The 24,395-nt window shown below is 35.9% G+C and overlaps 1 non-coding gene across 1 annotated transcript; it reads left to right on the top strand.

Annotated features, from left to right (window-relative positions):
* Nucleotides 1-8,747: 8,747 nt before the first annotated feature.
* TRNAT-UGU (transfer RNA threonine (anticodon UGU)) lies at nt 8,748-8,819 on the top strand. The gene has a single exon. It is a non-coding gene; the product is annotated as a tRNA-Thr (tRNA).
* Nucleotides 8,820-24,395: the final 15,576 nt, after the last annotated feature.

The raw sequence follows: 24,395 nt of genomic DNA on the forward strand, positions 1-24,395 counted from the left end.
TAATTTTAAATTTAAAAATAGAATTTGATTAAAAGAGTAAATCTTTTAGTTCAATAATTTTAAATTTAAAAACACAATTTGGTTAAAAGAGTAATTTACTATTTTTAAAAGAATTCTTAAGTTTTAGGCTTTCAAACATTTATCAAAATCTTAAAAATTATAAAACTATCTTTATCTCACTTTTAAACATTATTTCCCTATACCTAATATAATAAAAAAAAATAAAATAAAAAAGAGTCTTATTAAAAAAATTGAGTTTGCACAACATGTTTTGTTAGTTTATCAAGGATAGGTTTGGATTCAGCGTTTACGTTTTGCGTTTGCGTGCTTTCAGCTTTTTTTTTTTTTTTTTTCAGCTCTTATGAACGGTAACGGGTACTGTTCATGCACATGATGTTACTGTGCGGGAGACAAAGTTACTGTTCATACACTGTTCATGGGACCCACAAGCATTTTATTTAGAAAAAAAATATTAAAAATGGGTCCCACAGTACTATTCACACTTTTAAAAATTATTTTGCTACAGTATTTTTAATTTTCAGTAATAAATTCTATCCAAATGGACACCAAGAATCCCGTATTTTTTTGCTAAAATTTATTACTTAACTTCCCTTTTTAGGATTTGAGTTTCCTATGCTATTTACATTCTAGAAATTTGAGCCACAGACTCTTTTTTTTTTGAAATTGGGGAAATAGATAAGGGCGTTCATAAAAAAGAAAAAGATATATAGGGTGGAAATGGAATAGATTGTTTGGTTAGTTATGTATAAAATTATCTACTCGTAATAGATAAACATGATTTTCTTTTAAATTTGAGTGTTATATTTATCTTTTAAAGTTTTTTTTTAATATGAATTGACGTTGAATAATAAAAAAAAGAAAAAGAAGATAATTATTTTCCAAAAAAAAGTGTTGAATAATAAAGGAGGTTGAAACAATCTTCTTATCTATTTGTTTTAGTATTAATGTTTTTTAGAAAATAAATCATTTTTTAGAGAATATTTCTTTAAAAACTATCTCATTTTCTAGTGTTTGGTAATGATTTCACATTACAAGAAGTTTGTGTTTAGGCTGTTTAAAAAACTTTATATACTATTTCGTGTTTGTGTGTTCTAATAAGTATTAATATTTCCTAAAAAAAAAGAAGATTTTTATCCCACAATGGTTGTATATGTTAGAGTTTTAGTCCTTATAACCCTAAGCTACTACTACAAAGGTTAGACCATTTTCTAGTGATACTCTGGTTATGTAATATATTATATGCTTGTTTAAAAAACTCTATATACTACTTTCGTATTTATGTGTTTTAATAAGTAATATTGTTTCCTCAAAAAAAAAAAAATTTTGGGTTAGGCGACAAATGTAAAACATCACAAAAAACCCAAAAAATGTCGATGTAGACACAAATGGTCTACAACGACTTTTTTCTTTTTTTGCAAAGTTTAAAAATGCCACAATATTTCCATCACTATAGGTCTATTACAACGTTTTTAAAAACGTTGCCATATTTAACTCTTCAATGGCGTGTTTGGTATGCATAACTTTTTACTCTTTTTCTCCCTTTTTTGGCACACTATCAATAAATTATTTACACTACTTAATTGTCTACTCTTTTTGCTGGAAAACTAATTTTCTACTTAATTCAACCATAAATCTTCAATTTTTCTAGTAACTCCATATGGTAAATATGATAAACTATTTCTACTTCCCACTAAAATCACTAACGAAAATTTAGTAACAAGAGAATAGTTTAATCCCATAGGGATGTGTTACTAAAGCAAGATACATGGATGAGTAAATAAGAGGTTACGACTTAGGGATGCCAATTTTGTCCCGCTTCGCTTGATCCGCCCCTCTCCGTTTTGCCTCACACAGGTTTTTCCCGCCCTGCAAAGGTGGTAGGGCAGGAATACGGCGAGATTTTAGCCCCGTACCATGGGGTAGGGGGGATGGGTTTAGACTTTTTAGACCCAACCCGCCCCGCCTTGCATTGATAAGAATTAATTTGTAAATTTTTCATACCCTAAAACCCTACTATTTAAAAAAACACATCATCAATTTATTTTGTTCTATCCAACAAGGCTTTTTGCCTCTCTTTTTTTTTTCTTTCGCAAGGTTGGAAATAAGGTACCAATTTTAATATTTTCTTTTTGTTGGGAAAACACATGAAAAACACAGTTTTGTATCTCATACAAAACACGTATCGGAATATAACGGGTCTACTTCATTCATGTGAGATAACATGCAAGATCTGAATTTCAGAAACAAAGAATGAGAGAGCGTACCTTGATGGAGTGAAATTCAAAACAAATGAATATTTGACTTGAGATGCCTTTCAATCTTCACTCCAATTCCACAATGTGCCCAAGATGTGTGGTCTCTCAATCAGTTCTATATGTGATCTTTCAAGAGAATAACCAAGTGTCTCCCTTGAGAAGAATTCTGATACTTTCTCCTTTTTAATCACACATATATCACTGCACTTAGGCAGTTACATTTATTTAATAACTCTTATTAAATAAATAACTGATTAACTAATTGGGTTAGCCTTTTGAGCTAGCTCAATTGGGTTTTAGTGTGTGGCTTGGAGTGGGACCAAAAGAGACAAATAAAGCTCTAACTCCAATGGGCTTTGGACTTATCTGTCAACTCTTGACAAGCCCAAATTTACCATTAATTATATTTAATACCACTATATAAATATAATTGCACTATACCTTATTAATAAATTATATCACAAGACTTTATTAAACATTTAACCCCTTCATGAAAATATTTGCAGTAATATAAAGTCATAATGTGTAACTATCACTTTGAAAATTACTACATCTTGATCCTTGAGTGCCCGGTTTAATCCTTTAAGTTATTCATATAAATATTTTATGAAATCTAATTTCATAAAATATAAACTTTAGTAGCTCTTTATTAAAGTGGTTAGGCCTAACACTCTGAATGACCAAACTCATTAAACTTATCTCAAGGAAATATTTTATATATCTATAAAAAAACTATGAATTCCATTTTGAAAATATGTGTCCTTCAACATTACGTGTGGTTGCCCAACATACTAAGGTTTTGACCGTTTGTCTAGATCTCACTCCTAATATATTAAAGCAATCTACATTTCATGATCGGGTTCACTATTCCCTCAGGATTAAGAGTTTATGTAAATGAGAAGTCGTGAGTTCATTATTCATTTGACAATCGTTAATAGAATAATAAATTTCACAGCAGTCCAGTTCAATATGTTTTATACACTTAAAACATATTAACATATCAACTAAAAATCTCCACTTCTATGATTAAAACAAATCATCTTAATTGACATGTTATGGTTTTCACAGATGAAATACCCAATTTCATCATCGACTACGAACTAAGATTTTGAGTTTCCAAAGAGCTTCTCATTTATATATTTTGTGACTAAATCACATACTATGTGATGTGGGACGAAAACGCTGACCGTTCCTGGACGGTCGTCACCTCGGCAGCCGTCCAGGAGTTATCCTTAGAACGAGGGTAACGGGCAAGGCCGTCCTGAGGATGATGGCGAAACTCCATCCCTCGTCCATGGGATGCGCACGGTTTATCCCGGGAGGACTCGTCCACATAAAGATTGGTGGACGAGGATGCAATTGGAATTCAAGCACACTCGACAGAATTCCAGGACGAAGATATCATACTTAGAAAAATCTCCGAACATAATATGATAATCCCTTATTCTACGCATAACTGTCATATATCCGTTGTGAAATGGAAATGTAACTCCTAAACGGTTATAGCAGTTACATTTAATCCTTTTGCCTCCTCGAATCCAGGGGAGGTTCCAGTATTCAATAACCGTCTATGGGAATGCTATATAAACACTGATTCTGACAAAGCAAAGGTATGTGAATTTCACTCCAAAAAAGTTGGAACTCCAAAAACATAGTGAGAAAAACTAACTTTACCATCGGAGTGTTTTTGGCCGGCAGCCCCGGTCGCCTTTGATTAGCTTCTCTTTTTTCTTCAGGCCGTAGAGAGAGCAAGTAGTCCTATCAAGTCCGAAGCATCCAGCCTACTGATCTTCTTAGTATCATCACTATGCATCTTAAGGACTATATGATAATGTCCAAACATTCATACTACCATTATTTTAGATAATAATAAAATAAGTTTATTACATAAAACATAATGTCATACATGGCATACAATAGGATTTTAGGGCACTAATCTTAACATTTTTGTCTTTATTATAAACAAATTTATATACTATTGAATCATTGATTTTGTATTTTGAGATTTTTGTTTTTGTTGTGATATTGTCTTGTTAAACACTTTAATAATATTATTCAATTTTTGCTAGAAATTAGTTTGATTTGATGGGATAAATTCATTTGTAATTTCAAGTATATTTTTATTAATGAAACAGATTTTATTAAAAAAAATTGTAATAGTTGTAGACAAATTAACAAGAAGTAGAGTTTTACATAGTGGGGTGGCTTTGCAGGGCCCCAAGTGGAGGGGATGAGGAAATAAAATTTTTTTCATTATGCGGGGCAAGGCAGGGATGGGGTAAAACAAAATCATGTGGGGCGGGGGCGAAGACCCCATCCTTTAGACCCGCCCCGCCCCATTGCCATCCTTAGGTTACCTAAATATTAATACTAATTTTTGGTTACAGAAACACTAGCCCAAAACAGCCAAATACTAATACAATACAACATCAAATATTACTCAAAAAATACTCTACATAACGTATCTACAATGCTAGCCCATACACATCCAAAATGTACAAATAAAAATCAAATAATTAAAGACTAGAGAGTTGAACACAACATATAAAAATTCAAATACTCTACATATTGTATCTGTAAGTGCACAATTGTACCCGAACCCAAAAACAAGTGTTGGACTCAGGCCCAATGAGCCTTATACAATAAAATTTGTAGAGTATGGATTTGAAATCTAGGTTCGGGATGTTGGAAGTTTGACTAACAGACTATAGTACCACAATCTATGCAAATGGTAAACGAATATGATAAAGAGACCTCCTCGAACATAAGCCGAGTACGATTTGTATAAATATTCTCTTTCTATGCCAAAGTTTACAATTCTTAGTTCCTATTTTTCTCAGCAGAAAGTGCAGATCCCTCTCTCTTTCCTCTCTCGTTTTCTTATATACTTCTTCCTCTTCACTGGTTCATCCACGAGTCATACAAATCTTTCCCTTGGATACTTATTCCATCCACCACCTTCTTGAAGTCTTCAAATAATAGCAGGAAGGCTGAATTCTACTGTTCAGATGTCATTTTCCTATTAATGCGGCCAGGGAGGTAGATGTAGGACCTTTAATGCGGTGGTAGCAGCTTTTTCTTTAGATATTTCTCACATGTCCCTGTTTCTATAGGGTGCTTGGATCACCCTTTTACGCATTAGTTCTTCCAGCATTCTGCCTCTAACCCATTTAGCAAGTCCTAGGGTCATTGCTGGACCTGTCCGAGGAGACAATCCTCCTCAGACAACTCCTCAGACTACTACAGTGCGGATTGACTTGTGGGCCTAGAGGCCCTGATCAAAACAGACCGGTACCAACCGATCAGGCCCAAAACCCAAACGTTTATTCAATAGCTTTTACCCCCCACAATATCTATGGACAAAATAAGATAATATTTATTGGAATTATGTGACGTGTGAGAAAGAGATTGTTTTCCATTTTTTTTAGAAAACAATATATAGAAAATAAGTATTATTTTTATTAGAGTTTTTCATTAATTAAAAATAGTATTCCGTTGACCAATATTTTATATGCTACAAAATACTGGAAAATGTGAAAAACTATTTTTATAGATGGTTTTCCAATGAAACAAACAAAGTGTAAAGGGTAGTTTAACTTGCTAAAAATGAGTGTGTTTATGTTGCTTGTTTTGAACACTTGCCTTGATCAATTTGTTTTAATTAACTTATGGGATAGTCAAGATTTTGTATATGTTAAAAAGATAAAAATAATTATAGTCAATGATGATTATACTGTGTTTCTTTTGCTCTTTCGGGTTATTCAGGCATTGAACTGTCCAGGGTGTTGTAATACCTTGTTTGGTCACATTGTCAATGAGACTAAGAGGTTAGGGGGTTTTTCGAGGCAATGTAGGTTTCAGCATGTTCGTCGGGAAGGGAATTAGCAAGCTCATGGTTTAGTTAGGAGAGCAATTTTCTTTGCAAACACTAATATTTGGGTAGAAGATCTGCCTGGGGATTTGGATGATGTATTCCAATCCAATTTGTCTTAATTTTTTAAATAAAGTTTCGCTTACCTTCCTCTCAAAAAAAAAAAAAAAAGGAGTATAGTGAAGGGTGAGGATGGGGGTATTTATGAGTTGGGTTGGGTTATGAGTATTTTTCAACCCAATCCAGCTCTGAGTTAAAAATTTTGCAAACACAACTCATGGTAGCTTTAAAAACCAACCCAATCCAATCCAGGAGGATTGGGTTAGGTTGAGTTGTTTTGGTTGTCAAGTTGAGTAATGGATAATTTTGTTTGGCTTAATAAATGATAATGGAAAATTTCTCCTAATTCATTATTCAATAAATGATTAAAATCTACACAATTGGGCTTGATGTTCAAACTTTATAAAAAATAGTTCTTAAGATACTAAAAGAATCAGATTAACAAACTAAAATTAAATCAAAATACAAATATAAACTAAACATGAACCTAATCTTATAAAAAAAATTTAGAACCCAACCCAAGCCTTCAACCCAGGAAAAAAAAAACTCAGGGCATTGAGTTGCATTGGTTGGTGTTTTTAATTTTTGTTATGAGAAACAAAAAAAATTGGTTGGTTGTATGCAAATTCTTAGCCGAGGAAAAATCAATCAATAAGAGGCCGTTTGGTAACATTGTTTTAGTAATGTTGTTTATATTTTTTTGAAATACGTGTGGATAAAAAAATATGTGAAAATGCGCATAATATTGTTTAAAAACTGAAAACATGTTGTTAAATAACTCTACCAAACAGGGCCTAAGTGTGTAAATTCATAAGTAGTAACTAAATATAAAGCGGGAGGCACAACATAATGGAAACCCCAATATTTAGAGTAAAAGTATTTGCTTATAAAATTGTAAGCTTTTTCATTGGAATTTTAAATTTTTTTTTTTTTAAAAATAGAACATTCTCTTATGGTACTTTTACCATCAATTAAACCCAATCATTAGCCTATCAGCTTAATCCAAGAAAGTCCAGTATAGGATTGCACCGGCCCAACTTTGACACACTAGCAGGGCCTGAACATAAATGACGCGGCTTTAATGCTAGCAATGTTATTATTTTTTATTGTTTATTTATTTATTTATTTATTTTTGCAATGTTTATTAGTTTCACTCTCTCTCTCTGGTTTTGAATTTATGGGACTATTCTGCGCCTCTCTTGTTATCTTCCGGAATTATCAAAAACACTAACCGTTACCGTTAACTTCTTTCAACTTCCTTAAATTCTATTGCAAACGTTGTTTCTTTTATGTAATTTATTTTATTTTTGAATTTTAGCATTCCCAACTGTTATTGCATCCCCAAAATCACATTCTTGGAGGATTTTTTTTTTTTTTTTTACTTTTGAAATTAATTGTTCAAGGAAACTGTTAATCTTCAAATGGGTTCTTGTAATTACTGCTTTGATACACTGTTTCATAGCTGGCTAGTTCATTTGTGAGACATGTTTTGTAGTGATTGCGTGTGATGAACTTTCGAATTGCACTGTATATTTTTTTTAGGTTGTGTAATTAGTTTAACTCTAGGAACTTGATTTTGTTTTTTTGTCACAGATTGTTATTAAATTTGATTTATGGTGGTACTTTTAAATACTAATATATCAGTGCATTTGATTGCCATTTCAAATGGGTTTATCTTGTCTTTTTTAGCATTTGATATAAATTATTATTATTATTATTATTTGTTGAGATGAAATTTGATTGTTGGGTTCAATGCCTATAATGAGCTCTAGTTCACACATAAGGAGAGGAGGATAAATGTGAAGAAATACATATAACTACTTATTCTTTTAATTCAATGAAGCCTCATGGTTCAACTTCTACTTATTCTTATTATTGTCAGCATTCTTTTTCTCCTTACAAGTCTATATACAAATAGACTTGATGTTATGCATCCTTGCGTCTTTCTCACAAAGCCTCCAATCCTATTCATTCACTAGTTATAATTGCAAAAGATGGAACCGAGAGTTTCCTTTATTCTATCTTTGATTGGTGGCACCTCTGACTTTTATGAATGTATTTCATTTCATGGATAATTTTTTCTTATATATATGTTAACGCTCATGTCTCAAAATCTTAATTTTCAGTATAATCTATTTTTGTTTGTTTGTTTTTGGAGGCATGCCAGCCCTTCTGGAACACAAATAATCAAATATAATACACCCATTTCCCTGCAGATGAGATCTTTCTTGCCAGTGTAAATCAGTATTTGACGAAAATGGCTCAAGGGAAAAGTCAAGGTATCATTATGTTCGTATCCCATGTATATATCATGACCCTAGTCGCTTTCACTCAAAGATAACCAGTGATTGGTACATACAAAGTCAGAATCTTCTTAACTTTTGCTACTCTTTTGACCAACATCATTTGCCTGGCATGATCAGACCGTCTAATACAACCATCAATGGTTGTCATTTCTATCAATGCTGCACCTGTACACGTATCCATTAACAACTCAACAAAAGGTAAAAATATGTATTTCATTGCGTAACAGTATGTGAGCCTCTATAGCTCAGTGGTAGAGCGTCAGTCTTGTAAACTGAAGGTCTGTAGTTCGATCCTGCATGGAGGCAATTTTTTGATGTTTCATTTTTCAAAGAAATCTCTTTTAAGTTTTATCTACAAAATAGGAATTTTTTAAAGGTTCCCAGTGATTACTTCTATAATTACGGGTTAAGTTCTTTTTCTGTAGGCTTGATTATATATCTATTTATACTATTAATAATATGATTCTTTATTTGGTTTTTAACGTACTAAAATATCCTTACACAAATTCTTAAACTCTCTAAAATACTTTTATTTTTTATTTCAATAATTTTAAATTTAAAAACACAATTTGATGAAAAGAGTAATTTACTATTTTTAGAAGAGTTTCTAAGTTTTAGGCTTTCAAACTTTTATCAAAATCTTAAAAATTAAGAAACTATCTTTATCGATCTTACTTTTAAACATTATTTCACTAAATCTTAAAAAAAAAAAGAGCCTTATTAAATAAATAAAAATTGAGTTTGCACAACATGTTTTGATAGTTTATCAAGAATCCCGTATTATTTTGCTAAAAGTTATTACCTAACTTCCCTTTTTAGGATATCAATTTCATATGTTCTTTACATCCCAGAAATTTGAGCCACAGACTTTTTTTTTTTTTTTTTTGAAATTGGGGAAATAGATAAGGGCATTCATAAAAAAGAAGAAGATATATATAGGGTGGAATAGATTGTTTGGTTAGTTATGTATAAAATTATCTAATTGTAGTAGATAAATATGATTTTCTTTTAAATTAGAATGTTATATTTATCTTTTAAACTTTCTTTTTTATATGTCTTGATGTTGAATGATAAAAAAGAAAAAGAAAAAGAAAAAGAAAATGATTATTTTTCAAAAAAAGTGTTGAATAATAAAGGAGGTTGAAACAATCTTCTTATTATGGGAAATTTCACTTTAACGCTTTATTTGTTTTAGCATTAATGCTTTTTGAAAAATAAATCATTTTTCATAAAGCATTTTTTTGAAATCTATCTTGATGATGCCGAAGAAATCACCAGTAAGCTGCGAGTACTCCTCCGATTGAAGCAACACCTGCGAAGAGAAAGTAGGTGATCGACAGAGAGCACCGGTGTGGTGCCGGCCAAAGACCCTCCGACGATCAAGTTAGAGTCTTTAAAACAACCCTAGAGTGCCAGAGTTGAGGTAATAGTGCGTACCTTTGGGTCATGAGGGTCTTGGGGTATATATAGTGGTATGAGGCCGAAATATGCGCCTTGGTGAAGAAGTACTTTCCTTTTTAAAAGAGTAATTCGCGGATCTTTGCCTATTGTATTGAGCCCTTTCCTTATAGGAATCTTCTTGACTAAAGTCGAACGTGTAGCGCAAGAACTTTCCTTATATTCACATAAGCAGAAGTCAAGATAGGCTAAAAATGAAAGTTGGATTACTCCTTCAGCCTTCACTTGCCAAGGTCGTCAGCCCACGTGTACCTCCTATACTGTCGTCAGTTTACGTACGCCAACGTGATCCGTCAGCCAAGGACGTCAGCCAAAGACCTTACAGCCAAGGTCGTCACCCCTGACTCGTCCACGTGATCCGTCAGCTTAACGTTGCTGCGTAAGGGGCATGGCTATGAATGCTAAAAAGGTGGCATCCTAATGAGCCTGGCTGACGGGTTGCGTGTTCCTCTCAGCATTCTTAAAAACGTCACTATCATATCTCATTTCCTAGTGTTTAGTAATGACCTCAAAAATGAGCTTGAGAACATTTTCTCATGTTTGGTATGCATAACTTTTTATTCTTTTTCTCCCTTTCCTTGGCATATGGCACACTATCAATAAATTACTTATGCTATTTAATTGTCTACTCTTTTTGCTGGAAAACTAATTTTCTACTCAGTTCAACCACAAATCTTCAATATTTCTAGTTACTCCATATGGTAAATATGTTGTTTCGATAAACTATTTCTACTTCCCACTAAAATCATTAACGGAAATTTAGTAACAAAAGAATAGTTTAATCCCACATGGATGTGTTACTAAAGCAAGATACATGGATGAGTAAATATGAGGTTACGTAAATATTAATACTAACTTTTGGTTATAGAAATATTAGCCCAAAAACAGCCAAATATTTTTTGACGGGAAAAACAGCCAAATATTAATACAATACAACAACAAATATTACTCAAAAAATACTCTACATAATGTATTTGCAACGCTAGCCCATACACATCCAACATGTACAAATCAAAATCAAATAAAGATTAGAGAGTTGAACCCAACCTATAAAAAATTAAATACTCTACATAATGTATCTACAGACAAAAGAAGGTAATATTTATAGGAGTTATGTGACACGTGAGAAAGAGATTGTTTTCCTTTTTTTTTTCTTTTTTTTTTTGGAAAACAATTTATAGAAAATAAGCCTTATATTTATTAGAGTTTTTTATTAATTAAAAATAGTTTTCCGTTGACTAATTTTTTATATGGTACCAAATATTAGAAAATGTGAAAAACTATTTTCACAGAAGGCTTTCCAATAAAATAAACAAATTGTAAAGGATAGTTTTTTTTTCTTTTTTTGAGAAAGAAGTGTAAAGGTTAGTTTAACTTGCCGAAAATGAGTGCATTTATGTTGCTTGTTTTGAACACTTGCCTTGATCAATTTGTTTTAATTAACTTATGGGATAGTCAAGACTATGTATCTGTTAAAAAGACAAAAATAATTATAGTCAATGATGATTATACTGTGTTTCTTTGTTGGTGACTTTGTTTTTTGATTTGACGTTAGCTCATAATAAATGAGCAATAATTAAATTGACACAACTCTCTCTCTCTCTCTCTCTCTCTCTTAAAGAGTAAGGTTTGTATGCAACCTAGATTGCAAGAATTTGTATGCAATCCACTACGTGGTAGTTTATGTGCAATTCACTAAGTTATATGATTCATTAAAAATGTAATGTGACTATAAGTACACTTGGACTTTTTTTTAATCAAAACCTAGTGGGTGGCATAAAAATTCCTTCAATAAAAACCTTTTCCTAGATTTTTTTTTTAAAGAAATTTTCCTAGATTATATATATACATACATAAACATAGTCCAACTTTCTGCTACCGAATTCTTTAATTATATCAAACTATAACTAAAATGAATTTTAAGTTTATCTTTTAACACTTATGCTTAAGTGTTATTTTATTGTTTTAATAAAAATAGGAGTATAGTGAAGTGTGAAGATGGGGGTATGTATGAGTACGAATGGCAAGAAAACCCCAACTGCGGGTTCCCAACCTGACCCTATTAGGTCGGGTTTTACTCGACCTGCGAAGCAAATGGGGCGAATTCATGTTTTATAAATGATGATGGTGGAAAATCATTAGGCCGAAAGGCTTTGAACTACGGTGATGGCTTAATGACTTGAAAAGAAAGAAAGGACTGTCAAGGATGATTGGTGTAACCCAGCCAAGAACCCTTCGACGGATACGTCAGTTTTCTCTCTAAAACACTAGGATGGGAAACTTTGAATGATTGAACTTACCTTGGGTGAATGTGACTTGATTCTTTTATAGAAAGTTAGGAGTGGGTCTACTTGTTCGGATTCACTACCATCATGGGAGATGTGTGGAGTTAATGGAGAAAATGGAGAACGTGGAGCGGATTACGGGGATTCCTCTCCATGTTTTAGGAATGGTTCATCATGGTTTGATTATATTGAACCTTTAAAAAGTTCTTTTAAAATTCACTAAGTGTCGTCTGGTCATCCATGCCCTTGGGTCATGGACGACTATCCTAAAATTGGATGATCTCGTTACCCATGGACGAATCCTATTCATGCTCGTGATGCTTCTGTTGGGTTTCTTTCCTCGCAAAACCTTTTGGACATGGTTTGGTCATGGACGACCACTATGGATGAACTAACTTTAATTTGAACCCTATCAGTTGCCCCCTTATCCTTGTGTCATCCATGTTACTGTTGGCTTAACACATGATAAGTTTTCATTGGTTGAAGGATTCTCCAGGTGGCATGTCAGGGTGATCTAAAATCAGACGTTTAAGATGTTGACACATGGCATAATCCTGATGGCTTACCAGTTGTGTCATTTTTTTCTTCAAAAAATTGCCACGTGGCGCATTCTAATTGGTTCACGTCGTTTCAATGTCCCACCCTACTGACTATAAATAGGGCAATCTCTCCTACCCTTTCACATTTCTTATATTTTCTTCTCTGACATTAGTCGTCCTGCACCTCGTCTAGAAGTATCCTTTCATTCTTAGTCATCCTCGCTTAGAATTAGGTATCATCTTTTCCTCGTCTATAGGTTTTTCTTTAGAATTCTTTTCAAAAATGTTTGAGATAGTAGTGTCTTCATCTGTTGATAATGACGAAAGGGAGATAGACGAATATCAAGACTAGAATTATGGTGTGATAGTAGTGGAGACAATAGTAGTAGTGATAGTGGCTTTTTAGATAAGCAGTACTCGTTTGGGGTCCCTCGGGTTCCTTTAGAGGTTCAAAGGAGGAGTTAAGGTGAAGGACGACATCAAGGTCGTCTGTTGGTCCATCCACTAGTGTCCCAGCATCCATCCCCTCCCCAAGTGAGGAGGAGGATATTTTATATTATTGTGCCGTAGGTATTTCTTCAAAAATAGATGAGAAAAAAGCTTTATTCACTTAGGGGTAAATATCAAATTCCTAATGAGCTTAACCCCCGTCTAGCCATCCCTAGTGAATGATGTTGTATTCCAAACTTTGGGGTAGGTATATATGAGGCTTACTTGTTAGGGGGTCTTAGGTTACCTCTTAATGCATTTTCTAGGGAGATCCTCCATAGGCTGGGTATAGGTATGAACCAACTTAACCCCAACGCATGGAGACTCATTGTATCCATGCAAGTGTTATAGAGAGAGACCTTTGATGGGAACCATCCTCTTATTGTGGATGAGTTCTGATATTGTTATAAAACTTCTAAAATAAGCCAATCCATAGGTTTTTATTAATTTTTAGCCAAAGGTTCTTGCTGTAGGTTGATAAGGTCCCTTCCTTCATCTGATAGGAGGTGGAAGACGGGGTTCTTCTTCATCTTAGGGTTTTGGGCAGGGAGCCCTATTGAGGTAGGTAAGGACCCATTCCTTTCCTACTTTGGTGAGATGGGTCGTCTACATCTTGAGGGTACATTGTTTTCTATTGCTTGTCTTACTTGTTTTATTATATTTATCTAGCTTTATTATTATTATTTTTTCAGCTATAAGGTGACCCTCTTTGACCAGATTCTTCCTAGACTGCATCCAATGAGCACGCTCATTTGTAGATAGAACCTTTCACTTTTTGGTGACACTTCGCGGTCTAGCGAGTTAGGGACTTGGACCCGAGCCTACTAAAGAAGCACTAGCCCACGAGCTTATGACCCGTCGATGTAAGTTTTTTTTTACTGCACTTTGGCTAGTTAGTCTGTCCAGACTCTAATGAGTCCTTTATATATATATACTTGTGTGTGTGTGTAGGAATGACAACCATGAAAGAGAACAAAGGGAAAGGTATTGTTGGTGATGAGGTTGTACAGTTTGGGGACGAGGCTCTTGACCAAACTCGTCCTCCCACCTCATCCATAGTGAAGCCCATCGCTTTAACCTCATCGGAAAAGAGGAAGACGGTGTCCAAGAGATTGGACATGGATAATCTCCCCAGTTGTTGAGGTAACAAGAAACTAAAGGTTTACTCTTCAACGCTGCCCATCACTCCTATCGTGGTTCTTGACCATGCTGCTCCTATGGCTAAGCCTAAAGTTGATGCTTCTCTCACTCATCTTGACACAGATTTGTCCAAGCCTCCTCCTATTGGTCCTCCTAATAGTGGCCCAATGACCCTCCTAAGAAGTGAAGGTCTTGCCTGGGACAAATTTAAGCAGGTAGTGACTAATAAAGACATTGTCATCTGCTATGACATGTCCATGAAGGAGTTTGAACGATCCACAGTTCATGACCTCTTCTAGGTATTTTGACTCGTCCTTAGTGATGCTAATATTGAACTTTATTCTTTTTATCTCACGTCCATATTTCCTAATACAAGCTATGTCCAAGTTTATGCTAGTGTCCAGGCAGGCCTATGAATTGGACAAGGATAGAGTCAGGCTAGAGGCGAAGGTCTGTGACATGGAGAAGGAATCTAGACGAAAAATGGGGGAGAGGATGAAGCTAGAGGGCAAGGTGAAAGAGTTAAAGAATCTAGCTGAGGAGCTTAGGATTGATATTGTGGAGAAGGACACTTGTCTAGACCACCTTCAGAAGCAGAATGACAAGCTCAGGTCCTCTTTGAGCAAATCTAGAGATGAAGTGATTAAGGAATTCAAGACGTCCAAGGAGTTCACCGACCTCCTAGACAAAAATTATGCTGCGGGCTTTGAGAATTTTCATATGGACGCCCTTGAATCATTTCCTAGGGTGGAATTTGATTCTATCAAGCTCTATACTACAACTGAGAGCTCCTTACTTCAGACGAGCTTAAAGGACGTGAATATCGAGGATGATGCTTCCACTCCTCATCCTGCTAAGGACGGCCCAAAGTCTGGAGGCGATGCCCCTAATAGTTTATCTCAATAAATTTAAGTTTCAAGCAAAAATTTTACTTTCCTTTATTTGCTTTCTTTTTTCTCTTTTTTTTTTTTTTTTTAGGATCTGTTGTTTTGGACCATTTAAATTTCTTCAAGTACATTACCTCATCCATGTTTAAGGACAAAGTTTCATACAATTGCCTTTCTAGGCTTATTACTTTAAAAGGTTTTTGGACGATGGTCGTCTACTCTTAATTTATTTATAAATATATTTCCGTACATGTTTGAATGCTTGTTTTTTATTTCTGTTGCCAATTTTAATATCCAAGTATTTCCTCATCCATAGTTAGGACTTTACTTTAGGGTGGCTAAATATTTCCTTGTCCTTAATTTGGACTTATTTCTATAATTTTTAATTGGCTAAGTTTTCTTTTTGTCCATAGTTTAGATTACTCAGTGGCTTGGACATATGTCATCCATAGAAATTCTTTGTATGTTGCATGCATGCCTTTCTTCATCCTATGTTATTGGACAAGTGTACTGGGAGGTTTCTGTTCCTTCCCTTTGTACTTATGTTTTTACCTTAAGGTTTTATGATAATTTGCCTTTTCCTCGTCTAAGGATGGCTCATGACAATACATCTCTGCGTCCAGAGATTTTAGATGTCTTTAACTTTTTATGGACTTTATTTTCATAGAGAATCATCAACACTTAAGTTAGAAAATTCAAATTTCTTTATATACAATAGAGAAATTTGTACATAACATCATCCATAGACATCATTCATGTTAGTACCTAGTTCTTTATTAGGGAATTCAAATTGCTTTATAGATAAAAGGACTTCGCTCATGACATTGTCCATAAACATAACACATGCTAGTAGCTAGTGTTTTTTAGGAAATTCAAATGTTAGAAAACATAAAATACTACTAAAAAATATAAGTGCTGAAAGATAACATAAATAGACTACTATTGGTCACTAGTAATCTTTAGTCTCATCCATGCTAACCTTCCTGATGAGCTTTCACTAGTAATACTTCCTCAAATGCTCCACATGCCACAGATGCTTTAGCTTTCATCCGTCCAAGGCTTCCAAATAGTATGACCCTCATCTCTTATAGTTGATAACTTTGTATGGTCCTTCCTAATTAGGTCCCAATTTTTTAAGAGTGGGATCCTTTGTAGCTAGAGACACCCTTTTTAAGACGAGGTCCCCAATGTTGAATTGCCTTGATTTAACCAATGCATCATGGTGCCTAGTCGTCAAGTTCTTGTAGCATGCCACCCTTTTTTCCATGTCCATCCTTAACTCGTCAATGAGATCGAGGTTTAGACGGAGTTGCTTCTCATTCTCCTCATCCTTATAGTGGGCCACCGTGTAGCTAGCCAAACCAACCTTTGCACGTATTACCGCATCATTTTCATATGCTAGCTTAAAATGAGTCTCTCTAGTAGGAGTCCTCACTATCGTCCTATAGGCCCAAATGACATAGGGTAATTCATCTAGCCATATCCCTTTTGCCCCCTCAAGCCGAGTCTTGATGATCTTCAATAAGGATTGGTTTGCAACTTCTGCTTGTCTATTAGCTTGTGGGTAGGAGGGTGAGGAGTAGTGATTCCTAATTCCTAACTACTCGTAGAACTCTCTAAAGGGTGTGTTGTCAAACTGGCGTCCGTTGACTAAGACAAGCACCCTAGGGATTCCAAAATGGTAGATAATGTTCTTTTAGACGAAGTTTCTAATGTCCTACTCGATGATCTTTGCCAATGGCTCTGCTTCCATGTATTTAGTAAAATAATCAATCTCTACCACCAAGAATTTCATTTGCCTTGTCCCCATGGGAAAGGGACCAAGGATGTTAAGTCTCCACTAGGCAAAGGGCCAAGAAGCCACCATTGGAGTGAGCTATTCTGATGGTCGTCTAGGTATATTGTTGTAGCGTTGACACTTTTCACACGCTTTGACATAAGTTTTGGCATTTGCCTGTATGGACTGCTAGTAGATCTGGCCCCTAAGTGGTTTCTACAGGCTCCTTCGTGGACATTTCTTAGGATGTAGTGGGACTCATCTGGAGTCAAAGGCCTCAGGTAGGGCTGAGAGAAACCCCATTTATATAGTACTTCGTCCAAGAGGACAAACTTAGCTGCTCTTACTCTTAACTTCCTTACTTCTTCTTTATCCTCGGGGAGGAGTCCATCCTTGAGATAAGACATGATGGGAGTAGTCCAGTTGGCTACTATATTTATTTGATTCACTTCTAGAACGTCTATCTTGGGACGTACTGAACTTTAATTTGATTGCCCATCATCTCGTCTGCAGATGCTACCTTGGCTAGGACGTAAGCTTCCACATTTTCCTCCCTTGGTATTTGTTGAAACTAGGTTGTTATGAAGCCTTTGATACTCTGCTTAACTTTGCCCAAGTACTTCTTCATCTGTTCTTCCTTGGCTTCACACATTCTGTTCACTTGGCCTATCCCCAGCTGCGAGTCTCCCTAGACAAGAACTGAATTTGCTCCAAGTGATGAATGACATACTCCACATGATCCCCCTCTAGTGATCGCAATACTATTCCAATTCCTCCTACATGCTGTATGGATGAGCCGTTCACACGGAGGACCTATTGTTTTGCCCTCTGGTCTTCGCTCTGCTGATTATAGGCAGAAGTAAATTTGGCAATGAAGTTTGCAAGGGCATAAGCTTTTATTGTGTCCCTTAGCCAATATCTCATGTCAAAATTCACTAAGTTTCACTACCCACTAGATCAATCGTCCAGTGGCTTCCAACTTATTTATAGCCTTCTTTAGCGGGTGATTTATCAAGACTTTAATGACATGACCTTGGAAATAAGGACTGAGCATTCTTGCTACTGTTACCAATGAGAAGGCTAACTTTTCCATAGATAGGTACTGTCCTTTAGCTCCTCTTAAAGCTTTGCTAGTGTAATAAATGGGCTTCTGTACCTTTCCTTTTTCCTTGATTAAGGATGAACTCACTACATGAGGGGACACCGCTAGGTAGAGATATAACTCTTCACCTGATTTAGACGGGCTCAGCAACAGAGTTGAAGTGAGATAAGCCTTAAGGTCTTCAAATGCTCATTGGCACTCGTTCGTCCATTCAAGTGCTTTCCTTAACACTCTGAAAAATGGTACTTGTCAATAGCCTTTGAGATAAACATGTTAAGGGCTGCTACTCGTCCAGTGAGGCTCTGGACATCTTTGATGTTATTTGGGGACTCCATGTTCAAAATTAATTGGACTTTATCAAGATTTGCTTCAATTTCTCTTTGTGAAACCATAAAACTAAGGAATTTTCCTGATGCAACTCTAAAGGCGCACTTGTTTGGATTTAACTTTATGTTGTATCGTCTAAATGTGTCAAAAGTCTCCTGGAGGACGCCCAGGTGTTGCGTCTCTTTTGTGCTTTTGACCAGCATGTCGTCCACATATACTTTAACATTTTGCCCAATTTGTGGATGAAAGATGTGGTTGACTAGCCTTTGATAGGTAGCTCCTGCATTTTTCAAACCAAATGACATTACTTCGTAACAAAACAAACCTTGGCTTGTGATGAATGATGTTTTCTCTTAGTCTGCATCGTCCATCTTAATCTGGTTGTAATCTCAGAATGCGTCCATGAAGTTCAACAGTTGGTGTCTAGCTGTTGAGTCCACCAGCTGGTCAATGCGTGGAAAAGGATAACTATCATTGGGGCATGCCTTGTTCAAATCTGTAAAGTCCACGTACATCTTGTTGGAAAAAATTGGTTCTGTATCTCATACAAAACACACAGCGGAAGCAATAAACATGAATCTATTTCATTCGTGATTGATAACATGCACAATGTAAATTTCAGAATTTAAGAACAATATAGCGTACCTTGGCGTAGTGAAATTTAAAACAAAAGATTAGAATATAATTGCACTTTAAGCCTTATTAATAAATTATATTCCAAGACTCTAATAATATCATTTGACCCCTCCATGAAATATCCATAGTGAGCAAAGTCATAATGAACTGTCACTTTGTAAACAACTATTTTATCCTTGAGTACCCGGTTTAATCTTTTAGTTATTCACATTCATTGAAATCTAATTTCAATAAATATAAGTTTTAGTAATTCTTTACTAAAGTGGGCGCCCTGAATAACCAGTTCCCATTAAACTTATCTTAAAGGGATATTTCGTGTCTCTACAAAAGAGATTATGCATTCCATCTTGAAAATATGTGTTCCCTCAACACTACGTGTGGTTACTCAACATACTAAGGTTTTGACCGTGAATATTAGATCTCACTCTTGATATATCAAAGTAACCTACATTTCATGATCGGGTTCACTACCCTCTCAGGATTATAAGTCTATCAAATTAGAAGTCGTGAGATTAATTATTCAGGTGACAGTTGTTGATTGAATAATTAATCTCACAGCAGTCCAGTTCAATATATCTTAACTCTTAAGACATATCAACACATCAACTAGAAGTCTCCACTATCATGATCAAGACAAATTATCTTAGTTGATGTGTTATAATCTTAGTTGATGTGTTATAGTCTTTGTAGATGTAACGCCCAATTTTATCATCGACTACGAACTATATTTTGAGTTTATAAGGAACTTGTGACTTACATCTTCTAAAACTAAATCACATAAATCACATAAATCACATACAATGCATCTCATGGACTATGATAATGTCCTATTAGTTCATTTATAAATAGTCTCATATAATTAAATAATTTAATTAATTATGACATGCCAATAAATTGGATTTTAGGGCACAAACCCTTACACATCTTTCATCTGCCATTAGCTTTTTTAACCATTACTACATTAGTTAGCCAATCAGGGTACTAGAGTTCATCTTCCCGAACGAACTCTACTGTTACCAACTTCTAGACTTCTTCTTTGATGCCATTGTCTCTTTATAGGGTGAACACTCTCCTTTCTGACTGATGAGCTTGTAAGATGATGACACATTTAGACGATGAGTAATCACACTTAGGTCAATCTCAAGCATGTCTTTATGACTCCAAGCAAAAACATTTGTGCTTTTTTTGAGGAATTGGACAAGGTCTTGCTTCGTCTTCTTTTCCATGCTTGTTCCAATCCTAGTAAACTTCTCTGGGTTAGACTCGTCCAACGGTACGTCTTCCAATACTTCAATCGGTTCAACCATTGTTCTTCTTTCATCAATGTTCATCGTCTACATTTGCTCGTCCATTGCCGACATTGCTAAGTTACTCTCTAGCAGCTTGTTGGTCTCCTTGTAGTTCCCCAATGCTATACTCTGTTGGAAATTTGACAGACAAGTGATAGGTGGACATTACGGCCTTCCAACTATTCAAAGTTGGCTGTCCTTAATGGCATTGTACGAGGACGAACAATCCATAACAAGGAAGTTTCCTTCCTTATTAATTTGTCATGGGTAAGAGCCAACCACGACTGGCAAAGAGATAGTGCCTATTGGTAGAAATTTCATTCCTCATAATCCAATTAAAGGTACATTCACTAGAAGAAGTAACTTCTTGTTGATTCTCATTTGCTGGAAGGCTGGATAGTAGATGATGTCTGCTGAACTCCCATCGTCTATGAACACCCTTCTAATTGTATAATTTGCAATCGTCAAAGTAATAACAATTGCATCGTCATGAGGATGGTGTAGCTGTCTCACATCTTCATTTATGAAAGTAATGGGAGGCTCGTCTTCTCTAATCATCCTTGGTGGTCTGTCAATTAGTTGAAAATTCTGGACTACCCGCAAGTAGGTCTTCTTAGCTTTAGACAAGCTTCCAATTGACATCCCTTATACAATAACCCTTATTTCTCCAAGTGGTTGACGCACTGGTTCTTCTGCTTTGCCTTTTAATGGCTACCTTTCGTTCTTGTGGTGTCGTCCAAGGAAATTTTTCAACTTTCCTTGCTTAATGAGAATTTCAATTTGCTGCTTCAAGTTGTAACACTTGTTCGTATCATGTCCATGGTCTTGGTGAAAACAACAGTACTTGCTTTTGTTTCGCTTGCTAGGATCTCCTTTCATCTTCTCGAGCCATTTCAAGGATGGGTCATCTTTAATGTGCATCATTACTTGGTCAAGTGGGATATTCAGGGGAGTGTAGTTGGAGTATTGTCCTAAGGACGACCCTGCCTTCTTGCTGTCTCGATCCCTTTTTCCCCTATCTTGGCCTTCTTTGGACGAGGGCCTTACTCAGGATGATTTACATTGCTAATTTCCACTTATTCAACCTTTTTCTTCTTCTTGCCAATAATAGCGTCCTCAGCGTTCATGAAACTTTGAGCTAAGTGTATTAACTCAGCCATCTTCTGTGGCTCTTGGTCATACAGTTTGTGGATGAACAAATCTAAAGTAACCCCATTATAGAAGGCTGCCAAGAGGATCTTATCATCCATCTCATCTACTAATAGGGCTTCCCTGTTAAAGTGACTAATGAAAGTATGCAGACTCTCATTTTCTCCTTGTTTTATGTTTAGTAAGCTGGACAAGGAATACTTATGCCTTTAGCCCCAACAAAGTTATTAACGAACAACATAACTCCTGGAATGAAGTTATGGCGTTCGGTGGTAGCTTACCAAATCATACTCTAGCTGGGCCTTTCATCATGGTAGGAAAGGTTTTTCACATGATTTCATCTAGACCACCTTGGAAATGCATGGTTGTCTTGAATGTGGCAATGTGATCACAAGGATCCCATGTTCCATCATATGAATCCAAGATAGGCATTTTGAATTTGGAAGGTAGAGGATGACTTGTGATGGACGCAATGAAGGGAGAGTCAGTCTTGTGGACAAGGTCATCCACGTGATTTGCCCTCCTCTTGGAGTCCTTCATCTCCTTCATAGCTCTTTTCATCTGATCCATCTCTCTCTCCAAGTGTGGTACCCTATAAGTGATGGTACTTCTAGACTAATCGCCTCCCTTAGCAACGTTCTTTGCCCTTCCATTCTTTGAATTTTGCCTGTGTTCCTCGCCACGTCGCTATCAACGGTGTCTATTAACTTCTCTAGTTAACTCCTGATTTTGTTATGTTAAGTCTGCCATTGCGGCTGCCATGGATTGCAACTATTGCTTGGCGGTTAGTGGTGGTGTTGGTGCATGGTTTGGGTGACTAGAGGCGTTTCAACTCTCCTAGTGTTCTGGACTGGTGGCCATTTGCTTAGTCCGAATCATACAATCTTGGAAAGTAAGGCGGTTAGCACTTAGAAACTTTGCTCACTACCTACTTTCCCACAGACGGTGCGAACTGATGATGGTGGAAAATTAGTAAGCTAAAAGGCTTTGGACCATAGTGATGGCTTAATAACCTAAAAAGAAAGAAAGGGCTATCATGGGTGACCGGTGTAACCTGGCTAAGTACCCTCCGACAGTTAAGTTAGTTTTCTCTCTAGAACACTAGGATGGGAAACTCTGAATGGTCGAACTTACCTTGGGTGAATGTGACCTGATCTTTTTATAAAGAGTTAGGAGTGGGTTTACTTATTCGGATCCACTACCACCATAGGAGATGTGTGGAGTTAATGGGGAACGTGGAGAATGTGGAGCGGATTATGAGGAATCCTCTCCACGTTTTAGGAATGGTGCATCATGATCTGATTATATTGAACCTTTGAAAAGTTCTTTTAAAATTCACTAAGTGTCGTTTGGTCATCCATGCCCTTAGGTCATGGATGACTATCTCGAAATTGGATGATCTCGTTACCCATGGACGGATCCTATTCATGCTCATGATGCTTAAGTTGGGTTTCTTTCCTCGCAAAACCTTCTGGACGTGGTCTGGTCATGGATGACCACTATGGATGAACTAACTTTAATTTGAACCCCATCAATAAACTCAACTCGTAGCGAGTTCGGGTATTGTGCACACTCGGCTCGAACCCGCCCGTATATATAATATTATTAAAAAAATTAAAAAAAATCTAGTTATAAATACTACTCTTTCTCATATCTAAATTCATTTCCCTAACCCTAATCCCTCACCTCTCAGCCGGCCCCTATCCTTCACTCTCAACCACCCTTCCTCTCCCTTACTCTCACTCTCACTTGCTGTCGCAGGTCCCCCTTCCACTTCACCGATTCTGTCGGTCTCTGCTTCCCTCATCACGTCGCTCACTCATCCACCTCGCCGTAGAGATCACTAGCTCCTCCCTGCCTCCCTCACCACGCTATTCACTCCTCCACCTCGCCGCAGACGTCGCTCCTTCCTCTTTACCTTTCTCACCTTGTCTTGATTGGAAAAATGAGGGATTTTCGTTGGTTTTTTGTGGTTCTATTTTTGGAGTTTTGGAGGGGTTGAAATAGTGGTAGGCTTAGACTCTGATTTGATCTGCATTTTTTTTATGAAAGATTTGATCTGTATCTATGGTCTTAGACTCCAATCTGTTGGGGTTTTTCGTAGTTCTGTTTTTAGAGTTTTGGAGGGGTTGAAATAGTGGTAGGTTGAGACTTTGATTTGATCTGCATTTTTTATTATTATTTTTTTTTATGAAACATCTGATTTGTATTTATGGTGTTAGACTCTGATTTGTATTATTGAGCTGAATCTTTGTGCATTTTACTTTGTTTTGCATTGTTCTTGTGATGGCTTATGTTCATGTTATGCTATTCTACATGGCTTAAAGATTTAGACAATTTTTATTTATTGGGCCATGGGTTGGGCCATAAATTAGGCCAGAGGTGGCATGGTTGGTAGGGCCCGCGGGCCTGTGGAGCTCGATAAGGCAAGTTTAGGGTTAAAAAAAACTCGTCTAATAAACGGGGTAGGTTTGGATTACAAAAGCAGGCCCGCAGGATGGGTTTGGGCATAAAGAAACCTGCCTCAAACACGACCTGTTGTCATTCCTATGTATGAGTTAGGTTGGGTTATTAGTATTTTTCAAACCAATCCAACTTTGAGTTAAAAAATTTGCAAACACAACTCATGGTAGCTTTAAAAACCAACTCAATCCAATCCATGAGGGTTAGGTTAGGTTGAGTTGTTTTGGTTATCAAGTTGAGTAATGGATCATTTTGTTTGGCCTAATAAATGATAATAGAAAAATTTAACCTATTTAAGTTCATTATTCAATAGATTCTCAAAAAAAAAAGTTCATTATTCA

The sequence above is a fragment of the Castanea sativa genome, chromosome 6 (assembly GCF_040712315.1).
Source record: "Castanea sativa cultivar Marrone di Chiusa Pesio chromosome 6, ASM4071231v1".
Taxonomy (NCBI): Eukaryota; Viridiplantae; Streptophyta; class Magnoliopsida; order Fagales; family Fagaceae; genus Castanea; species Castanea sativa.